General features: G+C 39.1%; 1 long non-coding RNA gene across 1 annotated transcript in view; it reads right to left on the reverse strand.

Moving 5' to 3' along the window:
- Positions 1-2,115: 2,115 nt before the first annotated feature.
- LOC126215378 (uncharacterized) overlaps positions 2,116-19,249 on the reverse strand; it is a 95,758-nt gene continuing 78,624 nt past the window's right edge. The window contains exon 3 of the long non-coding RNA XR_007542131.1: positions 2,116-2,826. This is a non-coding gene — a long non-coding RNA (uncharacterized LOC126215378). The remainder of the gene's footprint in view (positions 2,827-19,249) is intronic.

Below are 19,249 nucleotides of genomic sequence, written 5' to 3' on the forward strand. Positions count from 1 at the left end.
ATTTGAGTAGGAAGTTTTTCTCGGTGTATGAAGGACCCTTCCGTATACGACGCATCGCACACACAAACGCTGTGGAACTTGAGACAATACGAACAGAGAAATCGCGAGGTCTTCATCACTTATCACAGGTGCCCCAGCCGTTACAGTATATTCTTCCAATTTTAATTTTCACTACTGTTTCATAATCTTTGACTAACCTGTTTATCTATTAATCTTTTACTATCAATCTATCCTGTACGAAAGACCAAGAATGAATGATTATGAACGATTTGTATTGTTCGAGAGAATGAGAACTTTGCAAAGGGACATTTCTGACAAGAGGATTATACCAGCTGTTGACATCTTGCGATTGTTCACTGAAACAATGAAATTTTTGTGACTTATTTGAAGGAAAATGCAAGAAATAACTATGAACATTTTTTAGGGAGAAATAACATGAAATAACAGAAACTGTTGGCATTATCTTCAGGTAAAATATAGTGTATAAGTGGCTCTGAATTGAGAAGGTATATTTGATGGGCAATAGTATAATTAGGAAACCTTCGAACTGACACTTGTTCTGATTTATGAGGTAGTTTGAAGAGTGATGATTTATGTGGATTTTTCGTGTTTATTAGTTTGCCAGGTAAGGCGTGTTAGGATTTATGGACCACTCGTCAATAGTGTGACACAATGAGGAAGCACTTTGCAGAGTTATAGAACAAGAGAACGTAAGAAAGATACACTTCTAAATGAAGAAACCCACAATGGTATTCTATGAAGGAAGATATAGCTTATACACATTTGTGTAAAATTTAAGTCACAGTAATGTTAAGGTAGAGTACACACTTACTTAAGATTTAAGTCACAGTAAAGTTAAGACATAGCTATGAGTCACGAAAGGACTCTTTCCAGAATGAAATGACTCTTACGCCAAGAGGCGAGAGTGTCTGCCATATTTTATGAATGTGTAAATAGTAGTGTAAAATAAGTCAATTTAATATTTATCTTGTGTTTTTCGATTTCACGATTGTCATTTAGTGATGCAGTGCCGATTCCAGCACGAGGTTAATTGGAAATTTATTTCTTGTCACCTTGATGAATATGTGGTGTCACCGCCAGACACCACACTTGCTAGGTGGTAGCCTTTAAATCGGCCGCAGTCCGTTAGTATACGTCGGACCCGCGTGTCGGCACTGTCAGTGATTGCAGACCGAGCGCCGCCACACGGCAGGTCTAGAGAGACTTCCTAGCACTCGTCCGAGTAGTACAGCCGACGTTGCTAGGAATGGTTCACTGACAAATTACGCTATCATTTGCCAAGACGATAGTTAGCATAGCCTTCAGCTACGTCATTTGCTACGACCTAGCAAGGCGCTATTATCATTTCCTATTGAGATTGTAATACATGTACCGCCAAGAGCGATGTTCACCAATTATGGATTAAAGTTAAGTATTCCAGAAGCTATGTACTATTTTTGGCTACTATAATTACTTTACCTTGTTCCAGACCTCACGCCAGTCTGCGTGAGCTTAAACGCGTGCCTTTCGGCTTCCTCCAAACCCCGTGAATTGGCTCCTGCCAATTCACAACAGAATAAACCATTTGTTTCAGTTTCTACTGGACAGATGGAGGGATTTTGTGTGTTGTATTTTGTGAATAATCTATTTTTTTTATGTGGTTTGTAGGTTGTTCCTTTTTCTTGTTCTTTGTGACCATCCAAGGTATGGCCACACAGATTCATACAAAGACTAGGGAGGCCTCCAAACAGAGACACTGAGGACTCCATATAAAAACGATTGAGCCACTATACCACAGACATTGACATTTGACATCAGAAATATTGACAGTCATTATAGACTGATAATCATAAATTTGGTATAACTTAGTAATTAGAGTGTAAAAATTCTGACGCAGTCACGTAATTATTCACTAAATTTTGTACATATTCATGAATTGATTTGGCAAGCTGTAGGCTAGAGTTTTTATAAATGATTCTGTAACTTTTGTTATATATACTAGGATCACTATGGAATTACTTTTCTATTTGTAGGATTATTTAAATATTTTATAAGCAAAACGTACATAACAATTATTGTAACAAATATTGTAACATTCTTTTTCAGCATCACTAGTAATGTAAAAATAGTAGGTAATTAGAGTTCGACGGCATAGGATTTATGCCTTGAAATTAAAATAATATTTTTTGTGTGGTGCCACATTTGTAATGATTCATGGTCACAATCAAAACTTTGCCACTGTTATTGGCCAAACTAATCGTAAGGAAATTAACTTGCCAGCATGTGGTGAGCCTCATATTATGACTGAATTGAAAAATACACTCCACAAATCTGTGATTGCTGTGGCAAGAAATTTAAAGAAAACTGACTATGCCACTGTGTGGTGAGCCTCACATTATTCATGACTTGAGATATATGCCACAAATCTATAATTGCTGTGTCAATAGAGTTAAAGAAAACATTTAAATGAGCTCAGAGCTCACATGCCTGTTCATACGATATAATATTATTCCTTGCTTAATTTCTGTAATCAGGTTAGGAGATATCGTATTTTAAAGGGAGAATCTATTTTCTATAAAATATGACATTTCCAGTATACAGAAATACTCGACTGAGACTTGTACTACATAAGTTTGAGGAGGTACTTATGCAATAACGCAGTGACATGTGGTTGTCAGTGGACACGAGGTCCCTGAGTCTGCCCACATTGTCAAATTGTCTCACCAGAGGAAAATTTTACAACAGGTGTGGTTGTCAGTGGATATGAAGTCCCTGAGTCTGCTGCACTTAAAACATGTAGACCTGGTTTCTTTTGACCAGAGGGATCTGCGAGCATAAAAACATAAAATATCATGTAGTCAGACCACTACTGATTAATGTCATGGAAACGTAAGTGCCCAAATGCACAAAATAAAATATTATTCTTTACTGGTTATTAGGTTATGTTAGCTTATTGAAGACTATTCAATGCTTAAATAGTTATTGTTACACATTTGTTAAAACTTATATGATTTTTTTTATCTACTTATGTAAGAAACTTGTTATATTTCCTTTGAGGTTTTCTTATTATATATATACTGGGTTAGCAACATTTACATATTATTTTTGTAAAAGGAGCCATGTTTTCTCCTTTCCAATCAATTAGGCAAGCAACATTTCTGCCATTTTGTATAAAATTTTAATATTTTTCTCTTGCCTATATGCCATGCAAGAAAATTTTCATCTTTTGTAAAAAAATTTTACTTAGATGCTAAGCAAGAAATTCGTTTAGTCATTGGATATAAACTGTAACATTTTTTCTCTTTACCTAAATTTTTCATTGTTCTGTAAAAAATTTTACTGTTTGTTCCTTGCCAATATGTCAGGCAAGAATCACCCTGGAAAATTTTCAAAAATGAGGTTGGGGCTTATGAGAGTTGGCAATACTCTCTTAGGATTTAAAGGTTGGTTACAGCGCGCATACACAAGCTCTGGCATCTAAGATATTGTTGTCATGCTTGGCAGTTTGGAAGCCAGTGTAGGAGCCTGCCCACTGTGGTGCACACGTGTGTTGGGCGAGGGGTCGTCGTCGAGCTGTCGTGTCCGCCAGCAGCGACACAGGATTTGGTATTGGGTTGATATTTTTTATAATTTGCAGCGCGCTTATTAATTTAAAGAAAAGGGTTTGTGAATGTGTGTAGCAGCAGACGGTAATTTTGATAATGATAGGAGTTGAATTCTTAAGGGGAAACCCTTATTAGGTGAACAGATTAAGTATTGATTTTGTCATTGATTTCTTTTGTAATTGTCAGGGAATTGTTTCACTATGTATTTAATTGAGAAGTATTTCAGTCTGTCTCAAGAGTTTGATTAATCTGTAATACTGCTTTAATGCCACTGGAGGCAGATGTACATACAAAGTGATTGTTCAAAGAGCTTCTAGCGTTTTGTCAATTGAATGAGAAAGAATCGCTTTCAGAATATAGTTTTTGAAAACAGGAATTACTTGTTTGGGTTATCATTTATCGAGTTTAGATTTGACCAAACCCTTTCTCTTGAATTATATGTAGTTGTAGTAAGCAGCAGCAGCCGCAGCAACAGCAGGAGCCGCCATACAGAACATGCATTGCACTCACCATGAATAATAGGTTTTTTTTTATGTTTTTGTTAAATAATGGAATGCAGCAGATCAAGCAGTGGCAGCAGAAAGACCAAGTAACTTATTTTTTGCGCACAGGACTAATAAAAAAAAAATACAGTTTAGGCGATCTCTGTAATAGTAAAGTTAACAAAGAGTACAAGCACGAGATTTTCAGTAGAAAACACGAGATAAGAAGTTAGAGTTCGCGATTTTCAATTGCACCTTGTTATGTGGACCACACACAGTCCTGACTACCCAGTTCAGGTATAAGTGTGCCGTCTGGCAGTTGTACGGCCTTCAATAATGGCCGCAGCACCCATCTCACAAGGGGATTGTCTGCCCTTGACAGCCTATCTGACATGAAGACATATCAGGACATGTGTAGCCAGCTTTAGGCATTTCTATGGAAGGAGCTCCCCTGTTACACACACACACACACACACACACACACACACACACACACACACACACAGAGACTCTGTGTCTCCAACGAGAACGAGTACTCCATGGTCCCTGGGTTTACAGTTGCAATGTAAATACATCGAGACTGTTGCCATGTTAATTAAGCAAATGAAGAGGTAACAAGAAAAATGACAGGTGTCATATTTTGGTCGATAATGAGTTAGGAGTGGCAATGCATAGCTGGAGGCACGAGAATTGTTTGAGCAAGTACCAGCGGTCTCGTACACATGAACAGAGCAGAAATCATCAATGACCAACACTTTCTCAAACTTCTGGCTACTTGAAGTGGGGCTGTTTGCTGTATGAGCAGTAACAACAATTGCCAAATTCACACATATGCAGAGCTGTCTGGCTGGAGTTGGGGGTGGGCGGGGGGTGGGGGGGACTCCACGAGTGTGTTCACATTATTCTTTTGGAAGCCGTTGTAGTGGTCTGTTAACTATTTTGCTGTTTATGCTTGATTGTTAATACTGAGGTAATCATTTTGTTTAATCATATAAAATCACCTTTGCTATGAGGAGTGCAAAGAAATTTCAATTGGTTGGAACATGAAATGTATTAACACTATTTATTTGAGATGTCTAGCGAATCAGATCTGACTTTCTGTGGAGTGGAAATGTTACAGCCTAACAAATGAGAAAAGAATGAAAATTACATCAGAATGGTTGTATGAATGAAAACGAGAATATTCTCCAGAGTAAATACTCAGAGCCAAAGCACATTATCAGAGAGGTACCATATTCTTATGAATAAAAACTATGAAGCATAATCTCTGACCCGAGAGTACTTTCTCACTACCTCCCCTCCTTATTGCGTAAGTTCTCAGCAAAGAGATTAAAATCCAACATCTTTGTTTCTCAGTTTGTTTCACTTGAGTTTGTTTGTGTTACCGAAAGTTTTTCTTACGTTATTTCTGTGCCAAAATGGAAGATTCTGAATTAGCCCTCATGAAAATATCATAAAAGGTTATCCAGCTAATCACAAACTCCGGCCGCAAGAAGGGAGAAGGCAGATAGTATTAAGGAAATACAACACTGTTACAAGGTTAGTTTTGGAAAAGAAATTTCAGATGGGCAGATTATGAAAACACTGCACAATATGAAATCATGCATCAAGTCTAATACGGATGTCAATAAGATGGGCAACATTAAGATCTCACTAAAAAATTGGGAACAGATAGTTTTGAAGTTTTTAGACGGAGGTGATTGCAACCCAACTATCCTCATAATTCCTGGCAAGACCCATACTTTTATACTTTTAAGTTTTTTTTTATGTACTTAATGTTTCAAAATTGGGAATCACCAAAATTTTTATTTTTAACGTGTGAAAATGAAACAATTTTTGGTAAAATTTGTACAATATTTGAACAATTTTCCATAAAATTATCAGTGTACTATGCATGAAATAGGACAAACCTCTCCCACATTTCTGCATAAACCTGCTTGCTATTTGTACTGAATCTTGACACACGCTACTATTACTTTTTTTTTTTTTTAATCATCTCTTCCCCAGGGAGTAGTTCAGAGGTAACCGATACCGATTACAAATTCTTCGAACCACAATCAGTTTCGCAGCAACCGCAAATTGTTGCAGCAGACGTTGCAGATCTGATGGGTCCAGAAATCATTATACCTGCTCTATCACCTGTTTTGGGGCATGAGGGAGTGTCGAAATAGCGGAGACTGAGAATGGAAACATTAGATGAGACAATGAATTTGTCCAATTCAGAGCTGCAGAGGCTAATGTTATTGTAGAGAAAGCAGCAGAAACTGATGCATCAAGAACAAGGTATACAATACAATACATATTAATCTTCCTGCATAAATTCTGTTCTCCTTGCCATGTAACAAACATGGTGTTCTGTAACGTACATAAAAAATTTTCCATTACATAGTAAATATTCCACTCTATCTGTTTACCTTTTGTATAACATTTAAGCCATATCACATTCATATTGCCACTATAAACATGCTCCCGCAGCAAGCAAAATTTACTTACATATAATATCTGTACTAGTAATATTTATACTGCAATACAGTGTATCTCATGCAGAAGATCATGATGTAGTAAAGTGCAATATTAATCATAACCATATTCTTTGTAAGAACATCCAGTGTTTACTTTCTGTGAATCAGTGTAAAACCAAGTACGGATAAATACTGTGCATACAGGGTGCGTCAAAAAATGTATACACACTTTGAACTGTCATAGACAGTTTATTTCCCGTTCTACAAGGTTAAATATCTGTGAGAAAGTAATGTTATGTTTCTTCAACAGGTGGCAGCAGTGGCAAGGAAGTAACTGCAACATGGCAGATGTGCATTTGAGCTTTGAAGCGCGGAAGCAGATAATTAAGTGGTACTGGAAGTTTGAGAATGTAGCTGTGGTTCGAAGACAGTATGATACAGAACGACCTTCAAGGTTAACAATTACACGTCTACGAGACAAATTCGAAATTCATAGAACAGTGTGTGATGTGCATAAAGGTCGATCACCGCGACCTCGTACAGCTAGAAGTGATGATTCCACAACTGTGGTCTTGGAACTGTTTCAGCGTTCAACTCAAAAATCTTCAAGGCAAGCGGCGCGTGAGAGTCATGTAAGTGCTAGTAGTGTGCTACACATTCTGAAGAAATGCAAGTTTTGTGTGTACATTCCAAGGCTGGTGCAACAGCTAAGTGACGACGATCCAGATCGAAGGTTAGAATTTTGTGAATGGGTTCAGGAGATGGTGAGACGTGAACCGGGATTTATGGGTAGCATAATTTGGTCAGATGAAGCCCAATTCAGACTCAATGGAACTGCCAATAGGCACAATTGTGTGTACTGGGCTGAAGATAATCCTCACATTACAGTTGAAAAGGCTGTGAATTTGCCTGGTGTAAATGTGTGGTGTGGTTTGTCTGCAAGGGGCTCATTCGGCCTTTCCGCTTTGAAGGTACTGTTACTGGAGAAACGTATCTAACAATGCTTGCTCACTCCATATTCCCTGCCATTCGTGCATTATACGGTAATGGTGAGTTTTATTTCCAACAAGATGGCACCCTGCCGCACTATCATAGGGACGTACGAGCATACCTGGATCACAATGTGCCCGGCCAGTGGATAGGACGCAGGGGACCAATCGAGTTTCCTGCACGCTTTCCAGACCTCACACCACTCGATTTCTTCTTATGGGGCACAGTAAAAGATGAGGTGTACAAACGTAAACCACGTAACCTGGACACACTTTGGAATGATATTTAGGCGATGTGTGCAGAAATCTCATTGGACACTTTGGTACAATGTACGGAATCAGTGGTGACTTGTACTCAGAAGTGTATTGATGCTGAAGGCCACCAGTTTGAACATTAATCACATTTGCAAAGTACATTTATTTTTCCAATTGGACTTTAAACTTTCCATTTCCAGAAATTTAACATTGTAGAATGAGAAATAAATTTTCTATTACGCTTCAAAGTGTGTATACATTTTTTTGATGCACCTGGTATTTGTGTGCATAGTTTGATAACGTACAATATAGGAACAGATTTAATAGGAATATCCCAAGACAACACAACAATTATCAGTTTCAGGAACATTTTGTCACTGATTAGCAAATTTCCATCATTTCTGCCAGTGGCATCTGCACAATATAATGTTCTTGTAACATCTCTCTCTGATGATAAGCCTGCAATGGCTCAACATGTTCATGATAGAATAAATCTTACCAAAAAACAAAAATGTGACTGGTTGCATATTTATTTCCAGATACATTGCCAATCAATAAAGGAGTTTTAGCAATCCTGACACAGGATTTTTTATCCACATGTTTAAACAGTAGGAAGTGTTCCACGGCAAGACTATGATCTGAACTGTGTTCATATACAAAATATATTCAAAAATAGTAAATGAAGGCATTACAAACCAAAACATCTTCTGTAACTCAAATCCCATTTACGCACTATGTTCCACAGATCCAGCCACTGCCCGGATTGTCCACAGAGGTTCTTTTTCAACAATCCTTGCAAAAGCAATTGAAAGGAATGAAGCACCAGGAGCCCCCTTGGTCCAAAGACAGGGCAGTACAGAAAGACTGACACAATTTTAGCTGGCTATATTTCCTGGACTATACAATGAAACTAAATTCTGTCAAGCAAATTTGAAAGAAGATGTCAAATTTCTAATACTACTGCTAGAGCACTCCACCACTGCACTGCCTGTAGTGTATGCCTTGTCACTTTTAAGTGTGATGGCTATTATTCAACAGAAGATTTTTTTGCATCTATGAGTTCAGTAAAAGGGAATCTGTGACTGTGGTGCAGCATGCATTTTGGCTTAAGTTTCTGAGTTATCACCATTTAAAGTTTTAGGCTAATTGTATTTCCAAGGGTAATTAAGACGTAACTACAGCGTGCATGCTTTTACTGAATTTGAAGCAAAATCTGTTAGTTTTGAAGCTAGAGCCTTGAAATTTTCACTGTTTTGTTCTAATATAAAAACTGAAACTGATAGATCTACAAAATTCCGATTTATAATGTTCAATCATATTGAAAAACTGTACTGAAACTCAAAATACTGTTAATTTCAAAATTGCGACGTAGGTGTAGAAGTTATGAATAGCTAAAATCTCTCTCTAAATAATCCAATACAACCATATATTGTTGAAAACAGCATAAAATTACCTTTCAAATGGTGCAAAAAAATTGGTGGGGTTTCGAGTTTTAACAGTTTTATCTTTTAGTGAAGTCAAAATAAGTTTTACCCATTCCAAAAGTGTTGAGAATGGCTGCTTTAAGATTCCAAATGGTTATAGTAGAGGTTATATAGAAGTAAAAGGTTTTAGAGCTAAAATTTGGAAAATCAGCTACTTAAAACAGTAATTTATTAGTACATTTTTTGTTGTGTATTTTTAAATTGGGACAAAGATTTTACTGTAGTTGTAATTTTATTTATCTTTTTTGTTTTATTTAGCTGAAGTTAAAGTCAAGAAACATACAACATTTTTGGAGCCATGAGAAGTTTGTTGAAGTTCAGATAAGGCAGTACTACTACGCAAGTATGCACATGAAAAATTCACCAGTCAGCAGTCTGCCTGCAGTTTTCCGTCAAGACGTGAAATTCAAGTACAGACATGAAATGGTCTCTCCCTCCCCCAGCCTGCCTGTACTGCAAGTCTACCAATGTGCATTTGGCTCTGTTTAAGTTAACTGACTACTGTTTTGTGCTTCATGACATTTTAAATAATTGTTATATAAACATAGTCATAATTTTATTTTTAAAACTATTGTTTTGTATGTGTGTGTTTCTTACCATGGAGATGAGAGCAAGTTCAAGTGAAGATTATACTAATTTTAAGTGTTCAGTAGGTTCATTACTAAATTTTTCATGTGAAAATACTTCACTGACAAAACGCAAAGACATTTATTTAATTTCAGAAAAGTTGTCTAAAGAAGAAGTAGAAATTTTAGTTATGCAGACTAATAAGCAGTACAGTGAAACAGATGATATTTGTTCCAATCATTTGTGTTATTTTTTAAAGTATTTTGAAAAGAACCAAAAATCCTATTGTGATCCATTTAAGAAATATTCTGTACCTTTAACAAAGAAGAAAGATTTGAGGATAATTACTCTGGAAAAAGCAAAATATGTTAAGGAAAATAAGAACATTATTTTAGTGCCAGGAAAGCTGTTGTGCAGTACATGTAGAAAACTGTTGAAAGAGGCAACACCTACTTTAGATAATTGAGATATTGCTCTACTTGAAAGTGATGAAGCAAATGAGAGTGACTTAACCAATGCAAAAAGAGCAGTAGAATGAGAAAAGTTGAATGAAACTCTTTTAGGGTTGGATGTGACACCACTTAAACTTCAGTCATTATCTACCCAACTGAAGAAAAAATATGCTAAAAAGAAGTTTAAAAAGGCAAAAGACCAGGTTAAAAAAAGTTGTCATTTGTTTTGAAAGTACAAAAATCTAATGATTCAAGTGAATCTGGCAGTACAACTCAAGGTAATAAATTGAAGACAAGATCTGAGGATCTTGATCATTTTGTGGTTGCTATGAAGGACAAACTTAACCAAACGGGAAAAAAATCAGGATATTAACAATCACTCCAAAGTCTTGGTCTCGCAGAAAAGCAGCACAAAAATATAATGTATCAGAATATTTAGTGTGAAAAGCCAGAATGCTTGCAAACGAACAAGGTATTTTGGCTCTGACAGAACTCAAACATGGCAGAACCACTTCCCAAGAAACAACAGACACTGTTTTATGAAGATGCTGAATTTTCTTACATGTTGCCAGGTGCTAAAGGCAAAGTTAGTATAAAAAAATACTTAAAAGCAGAGAATAATTCTTTTACGCAACTTAGAGGGACTGTTTATTTTGTTTTCCTTTAAACATTCATATATTAAAATTAGATTTTCCAAATTTTGCTGTGTCTGCTTGTACCACCAAAATGTTGAGCATTCAGCAAATGCTCTGAACCAGCATGATAAAGAATCAATACACACTATGATGGACAAATTGGTTTGTGATAGACATTGTGATGTGTGCCCGAAAACAAGTGAATCACTGCAGCTACATCTAAGAGAAATACTAGAAGACTACGATGAAGATGAAGACATTAAATTTTTACAGTGGATTTCAAGTGATGGCAGAATGACTTTACAAACAATGCTACTACCTTGCAAGGAGTTTATTGATTTTACTGTAAAAAGAATTGAGTCTCTGATACCTCATTCTTACATCACTAAAACTCAAAACTCTTGCATGAAACAGAGAAAAGAAAATTTGGCATTTAATGAGGTTTTAGTTCTTAAGGATTTTGCAGAAAACTATAACTTCATTCTGCAAAACGAAGTGCAACTGGGCCCACTTGAGCTGCTCAGTTCATCCAGTAGTGATTTTTTTCTAAAAATGAAGAGTCCACCATAAAAGAAACATCATTGTGTGTCATTTCAAATGATTAAGGCATGATGTACCATTTGCTTATACATACAACAAAAAACCATAGATTTCATAAAACAAAACTTTCCTGAAGTCGACCAAATTGAGTATTTTACAAATGGTTGCAGTGCTCAGTACAAAAACTTCAGAAGTATGATAAATTTAGGTTTTCAGTGTAAATATTTTAAATTAAATGCAAGCTGGTCATTTCACACTACGAGTCATGGTAAAACAACATGCGATGCAATTGGGGCCAGAGTCAAGAGAACTTTTACGAAAAAAAACTTGCAGAGCAGTAGGCAAAGTGAGCAGATAATAAACGCTGAACAAAGGTACAATTTTTGCAAAAGTTTATTCTCAAAACTATATTTTTAAAGGAAGAAGAAATTGAAACTAAAAGAACAATGCTTAAAACTAGATTTCAAATGGATCAAACAATACCGGGTACAAGAAGTTTCCATTATTTTAAGCCAGCTTCTTGCGAAGAAATTACAGCCAAATGAGTGAGTTCAGACTAGGAAATTTTGTTGAAACAAAATATTTTTATGACGGTCCTGACTATTAAACCTAACCTACATTCTTTTGTTGCATGAATTTATGAGCAACACTGGTGGATAGGAATGGTTCTGGGTTTTAATGAAGAAGAAGGGGACTATGACATTCTTTTTAAGCACCCTCACGGGCCAGCAGAAACTCTCTTTTGGTCTCAAACAGAAGACATATGTCCTGTTCCACCAGCCCATCTTCTATGTGTAACAGCTCCTCCAGAGGTAGCATCTCAGTTTGGCAGATCATATAAGATTGATGCTAATTCCCGAAAGGAAATCATCCAAACATGGAACAATTTAAATGCTTTATTGTAAAAAAACCTTAATGGACATTTAAATGTAATTATTGTACATACTGCTTCATATAAACTTAGTATAATACTTCAACTGAATAATTATTAAACATTGAAGTCATCAAAAACTCTTTGTACAAAGGATTTGTTTGAAAACGAATAATCGCCAACTCATGTATTCAAATATAAGCAAACCTATTTTGTAAAATTCTCACTGTAAGTATCCTTTATTTTAAAATATTTTACACATAAAACTTCAGTTCATCTGGTATTCTCATAGTTTTATTGACTTCAGATATTTAATTATTATATAAAACATGTCTTTCACAAAGTAAATTACAAAATTCGACTTCACTTTGTTATAAAATTATTACAACTCAGCACCCAACCAATTTTTTTGCACCATTTGGAAGGTAATTTTTTGCTGTTTTCAAACATATATGGTTATATTGAGTAATTTGGAGAGAGATTTTAGCTATTCATAATTTTCTACACCTAAGTCACAATTTTGAAATTAACAATATTTTGAGTTTCAGTACAGTTTTTTCCAATATGAATGAACATTATAAATCGGAATTTCATAGGTCTATCAGTTTCAGTGTTTAATTTAGAACAAAAGAGTAAAAATTTCAAGACTCTACCTTCAAAACTAACGATTTTGCTTCAAATTCTGTAAAAGCATGCATGCTTTCAATGGTTCAAATGGCTCTGAGCACTATGGGACTCAACTGCTGTGGTCATAAGTCCCCTAGAACTTAGAACTACTTAAACCTAACTAACCTAAGGACATCACACACATCCATGCCCGAGGCAGGATTCGAACCTGCGACCGTAGCGGTCGCACGGTTCCGGACTGCGCGCCTAGAACCGCGAGACCACCGCGGCCGGCATGCATGCTTTAGTTACGTCTTAATAGCCCTCTGAAATACAATCAACCTAAACCTTTAAATGGTGATAACTCAGAAGCTTCTTGATAGAACTGGATGAAGCTTTGGATATTTTCTTATCTTTATGCATACAATTTGTGACAGGTGGATGTAGGACCCTGGAAGACGTAGTACGCAATGACCCTTACTAGAGTAACATATCTCACAGTGCAGCAAAACTGGGTTTTTGCTCAAATGAATGAAGATACAGGAAATTTCATTTTCCAATAGGACAGAGCTCCACACCACTGGCATTTGAATGTTCAGCGTTTCTTCAATGAACTGATCAATGAGGGGATCACACTATTGAAACCCGAAGTATACAGACATCTGTTACTTAATACAGGACCCTACTTTGACTGCACGAGGCTGAATTTCACCTACATGTTGGTCAAGGGGCCTGAAGATTGTGTAATGAAACTGTTCACATAAATAAACTAAATCCAAAATTAGATTTGTTTTCCTGAATTTATATCTACCTCAATGATGGGCAGGTTGCATGGGGAATGAAGCCTTAGCACATAACTTCTGGCCAACAAGGTCTCTTAATCTTACACCATGAAATTTTCCTTGTGAGTAGTTCATGAAAAACATAGATTATGTACCACCTCTTCCCACTGATTTCAATGAACTAAGAAAAAATATCATACTAGGCACAAATGTTGATGGCTCAGAAGAAATGAAACTGGTTGAAATTGGCAAAAAACTGTTTTAAAAATGTAAGAACACTGCCAACAAACTATAGCACTAATAACAAAGGATTGATGACATCAGAATTTTTGAAGAAGCAACTGTACAGCCCTGATGCAAGAACAAGAACCCACAACAGGAAAATTGTCGTTTGTGGATTGCTGCCATGCACATACAAATTTACGTAACATTCAGTTAGAAGTTTCAGCCACCAAACTGCACACCCACATTGCAGCTGTTCGATTTGGGTATTACCTATGCCTTCAAACCTTACTACAATAAAGCCATTGTGCAAAATGCATTAACTGTGATAGAAGCTGGGAGAGATCCAGCTTTCTTTAAAGTATCTATTTTAGATGCTTAGCACGATATTGCAACGGCATGGACAGAGGTTATGAGTCCCAACAGTTTCGGCTGCTTTTGAAATGTGGTATTCATTCAAGTAGATGGAGGAAATGAATCTGACACACCAAATCTGGGTAATAATGATGAAAATGAAAGTCTACTTGCTTCTATGTGGAAGAAACTGCAGTTTAAGAATCCTGTGCAAGATTTCTCGCATGTTGTCGATCATGTTGTCACTGCTGCTGACTATTTGTTGACAATGTGACTGACTTTCATATACAGGAAAATGGTGACAGCACAGCAAGTGATAGTGAGTTATGATGACATTGGATTTCCTCCTATTGCAGCTGTAAATTCAACAGTGAATATAATAAAAACATATTTCTGCTGTAGCTGTAGATGTTAAAGCTTTTCATTGTGTTCATGAACTGAAAAACAACACTGAAAAAATTTGCCAAGAAAATTGAAACAAGAAGCACTAACTACTGTTCCCAGCCATTCATTAGGTCACCTATTAATGATTTATATGGCGTGCTCAAAATGCTATAAAGTATGAAATGGTACTCCCCTTCCCCCCCACCCACCCACCTACCCCAACCAGCAATCTCTGTTGTGTTCATGCACTGATCTGTATTGTAGCCTGAAACCTAGTTTGATTTGAAAGTGACAATTTGATTGCAAGTTGGCGAGGCCAGTGAATGTGAAACCATGCAGTTAAGGTTTATAAATGTGGTGTCTTTCTTTGGGACATGCAAGAAAGAACAGACACCATTTTGATTCTGCATCCTTTATCAGGCTAGATGCAAAGGAATTATGGCATATAGCTGGTAATGGGCATACATTTACATCAATGGGAGAAACTGAAAATTTGTGCCAGACCAGGGTTCGAACCCAGGTCTCCTGCTTACTAGGCAGATGCTCTGGGCACTGAGTACACATTGTTCATCACAACTACTTGGACTACCCTAGCATGCCTCCCACCAAACCCAAATTCTCAATTTATTTGCCCACTACTGACACAGTTTTCTTGACCATTATCCTCATTAGTTGCAGCATTTTGCCAGTTCCTGTAATATTTCAAGCATGGTAAACACTGCACTGAAGGGCTCATTGGCCAGCCAGTCTTGCCTTCATTACATAAGTGGTCTCTATTCTTTCAGACGTGTCAGAAAGGAAAGACATCGTGGATACAATGTCTTGAATAAATTCAGCTACAATGAGGAGTGGGGCGACACCGTGTTGCTCTACTGTTCTTGAGCCATATATTTAACAATCTTATTATTCATTGGTAACTTACATAAATTAGCATGTTGAAGGATGTGCACTTCATTCACCATTCAGTGCTTGTATTTCATATTTCTAATGCCAGCATTCTGGTATTCGGTAATATAATAATTCAGGCCCTGTTAATAATTTCTATGGGTTGCCTAATTTATTTGATGATGTTTACAGTTTGTCTCACAGTGATCTGTGAGAGGAGCTTGGCGCTAGCAATTTTCTTTACTTATGGGTTGAGGGCAGCAGTCTTCCTAGCAGCCATGATGGCTTCCCATTTCCCATCCTTTTTCCGATCGCCAGGGTAGTACGTGGTGTCGTTTGAACGTTCAGTAGTGGCCAAAGTTTCTCCTGTTCTCAGTTTCCCAACCTGCCTTACTAACCTTGTAACTGCTATTTCTGCTCGATTTTAACGTTGCGAGGTCACCTCCCTGTGGGATTCCGGCCCTCTGATTGGCCAGTTCAGGTGCGCGCCCGTTTTTCGCGGGTGGGCGCCAACCACCCTCCGAGGGTGGATAGTGGACAAAGGGGCAGTGGGCAGTTCTAGTGTGACCGTGCCTGATGCTGGAGGTGCTGCTTCCAGGAGATGAAGTTTCGGTAAGCGTGAGCGCCGACGTGCATGTAGCTTTGCGTCCTGCGGCATCTTTCTTAGTCTTTGGCTGATTCATGGTGGTGGTCGTTGCGTGCCTGCAACCCCTTCCTTTAGTAAATTGAACTCCATTTGGTAATGTTATGACAGTGCCACGAGATTTAAAAGTGCCACGACGTCAGTACGCGAACACGGCGATAGAAGCGCTCCGAAGCTCGGCTGAGCGCGGGAGCGCCACTTGGCTACGAACGGCGCCGGCCGCATGTCACGGCACGGCAGTTGAGTGACAGATACGGAGTTGGTAGCATGTAACTCGCTATTGTTTCTACGTTTGTATATCCACGCAATTTATTAGTGATTAAAGGTTATAACACTTTTTGGCGACGAGGTCAGATATTTTTTTTCCTGCATTGGGGAATTGTGTGTTCGTGTCGGGGCAGACATGGAACAGCTTCTGCAAGCGCTCATTGAACAACAAACACAGCTGACGGCTGCTATTCAGGCATTGTCGACGCTGCTTACTCATCGTCTGTCTTCCTCTTCTCCGCCTCCGTTCCCTCCTTACGACGAGGCCGCTGAAGACTGGGAGGATTATGAGAAGCGTTTGCGGCAACACTTCTTGGCTTTCGGCGTTGTCGATGCTCCTATGTGTAAGTCGTTATTTCTATCTTGGATTTCCCCACGGATCTATCAGCTGCTATCTCAGTTAGCCTCTCTGCGGGAACCTGCCTCCCTGTCCTTCCAAGAAATGTGTGACTTATTGTCTAACTATTACCGAAAAAACACCCACGTCGTTGCCGCCCGCGTGACGTTCTACCGGTGTCGTAAACAGCCCCATCAATCTTACCGGGCTTGGACGGCAGAACTACACGGTCTGAGTAGGAAATGTCAGTTTGTCACGGACACTCATCATGAGTCTTATGCTGATTCATTGGTTAGGGACGCTATTCTATGGCTTGCTCCTGATAAAGAAGTTCGGCAACGTGCCTTACAACTGCCAAACCCGTCGTTGTCGGAAGTTCTAAGCATCGCTCAATCTTTTGAAGTGTCTCATGCTGCTGGTGCGCAAATAGACGCGTGGTGTGATGTAGGCATGTAGGAGCTGTACAGACCACTTTCGACACGGACAATTTGCCTGTTTCACAGGGGAACGACGATGTGGCGGCGGTTCACTCGCGTCAACAACATCGCGTTGGGCCGCCACGCTCGCAGCGAAAACAGCAACCACAGAAGCAGGTTCGTTCCGCACTTCCTTCTTGTCCACGTTGTTTTGTACAGCATGACAGGCCCGCGTGTCCAAAACGTTGGGCCACGTGTAATTCGTGTAGGAAAAAAGGCCACATTGCTTCTGTGTGTCAGTCCCCTAAAGTTCCTGTTGACGAGAACGAGACGTCGGACATGGATGTTAACTGTGTGCTTTCTCAAACCAATAAGTTGTTTGTTACTGTTCGTGTTCTGGATAAAGACATTCGCATGCAAGTGGACACTGGCTCTGCAGTAACTCTCATTAACTCTCGCATGTATTTGGAGTTGGGCTCCCCTCCCTTGTCTCCAGTTACGCGAAATCTGCAAACTTATAATAAGCAGAAAATTCCTATCGTTGGCCAGTCTGATGCTTCCACTGCCTACAAGTCTGTTGTTAGGCCCCTCACGTTTTATGTGGTGGATCATGCAGGCACTGAAAACCTGTTCGGTTATGATGCTTTCCAGTTGTTCGGGTTCTCCATTGATGATGATGTGCACCTCATATCTGAGGATATTACGTATCAACAGCTGGATGGATTGTGTTCTGAATTCTCGTCCGTGTTCTCGGCTGGTCTGGGTCGTGCCAAGGATTTTGAAGCCCACATTACTCTTAAACCTACAGCTCGCCCCAAGTTTTTCCGGGCACACCCTATTCCGATGGCGTTGTGTGTGCCTGTCAAGGCTGGGATAGACAGGTTAACAGCTTCAGGGATTCTCCTTCCTGTTACCTCCAGCGAATGGGCATCGCCAATCGTGGTGGTTTCTAAACCAAACGGGAGTCTGCGATTGTGTGGTGATTTTAAAGCCACTGTCAACGCTCAGAGCCTCATTGACACTTATCCTCTTCCCCATCCTGAGGAGTTATTTACCAAGCTCGCTGGGGGCCACTTCTTTTCCAAACTTGACTTGTCGGAGGGGTACCATCAGTTGCCGTTGGATACGTCTTCCAAGGAATTTCTCGTCATCAACACTACTTGTGGGTTGTATCAGTACCAGTGGTTACCATTTGGCATCGCTAGCGTGCCGGCCATTTTTCAGCGGATTTTGGAACAGCTCACGGCTTCCGTTCCTGGCTGCATCAACTACCTGGATGACATTGTTGTCATGGGGGCCTCCACTGAGGAGCACCTTCACAATTTGCGTTCACTGTTTCGGGTTCTGCATTCGGCTGGTTTGAAGTGCAATCTGGACAAGTCACAGTTCTTCCAACCCTCCATTGTGTATCTTGGTTTCCACTTGTCCCGTGAGGGTATACGTCCTCTACGTCAGCACGTTGCGGCCATTACCGCTCTACCCCGGCCGTCTACGGTCAAAGAACTTCATCTAGGCAAGATTGCTTAATATCACAAATTCATTCCATCCGCGGCGGCGGTGGCTCATCCTCTGCATTAGCTGTTACGCAAAAACGTTCCTTTCTGTTGGTCCGACGAGTGTGAGCAGGCTTTTGTCCGCCTGAAGGCTCATTTGCAGTCGGCGCCTTGTCTTGCCACATTCCGTCCAGGTCAGCACTTGGTTCTGGCGACTGACGCATCACAGTATGGCCTAGGGGGCTGTTCTCGCCCATCGGTATGAGGATGGGTCGGAACGACTCATCGCCTATGCTTCCAAGACCCTCAACGATGCCCAATGGCGTTGCTCTCAAATCGAAAAGGAGGCGCTCGCTATCATTTATGCTCTAAAACAGATCAGCGTTTTTTTGTATGGTTCTAAGTTTCACCTCATCACCGACCACAAGCCGCTGGTCTCTCTGTTCAGCCCCTCGGCATCGCTTCTGGATAAGGCAGATCACCGCCTGCAACGTTGGGCCTTATACTTGTCTTGTTTC

This window comes from Schistocerca nitens, chromosome 12, assembly GCF_023898315.1.
Source record: "Schistocerca nitens isolate TAMUIC-IGC-003100 chromosome 12, iqSchNite1.1, whole genome shotgun sequence".
NCBI classification, from domain to species: Eukaryota; Metazoa; Arthropoda; class Insecta; order Orthoptera; family Acrididae; genus Schistocerca; species Schistocerca nitens.